This window comes from Penaeus monodon, chromosome 33, assembly GCF_015228065.2.
Source record: "Penaeus monodon isolate SGIC_2016 chromosome 33, NSTDA_Pmon_1, whole genome shotgun sequence".
NCBI lineage: Eukaryota > Metazoa > Arthropoda > Malacostraca > Decapoda > Penaeidae > Penaeus > Penaeus monodon.
In genome coordinates, this window is record NC_051418.1 from 29,597,233 (window position 1) to 29,597,531 (window position 299).

The following is a 299-nucleotide window of genomic DNA, read 5'->3' on the forward strand; positions in this document are numbered from 1 at the left end:
CATTCCCTCCCTTTGACCCCCCTTTCTCCCTTCCCTCCTATTAACTCCCCTTTCTCCCCCTTCCCTCCCATTGACCCTCCTCCCCCCCCTTTCCTCCCATTGACCCTCCTTTTTCTCCCCTTCCCTCCCATTGACCTCTCCCCTTTCTCCCTCCGTCCCCTTCCCCTCCGTGTGTAGATTTGTCAGGTCGATGTACAACACACTTTCCACTCGTAATAATTCCTTTTATTTCTCCTTTCTTTTGTGTAAACCCTTTATCGCTAAGGTACATCAGCTCGCTTATGCAACGCCCACTGTGA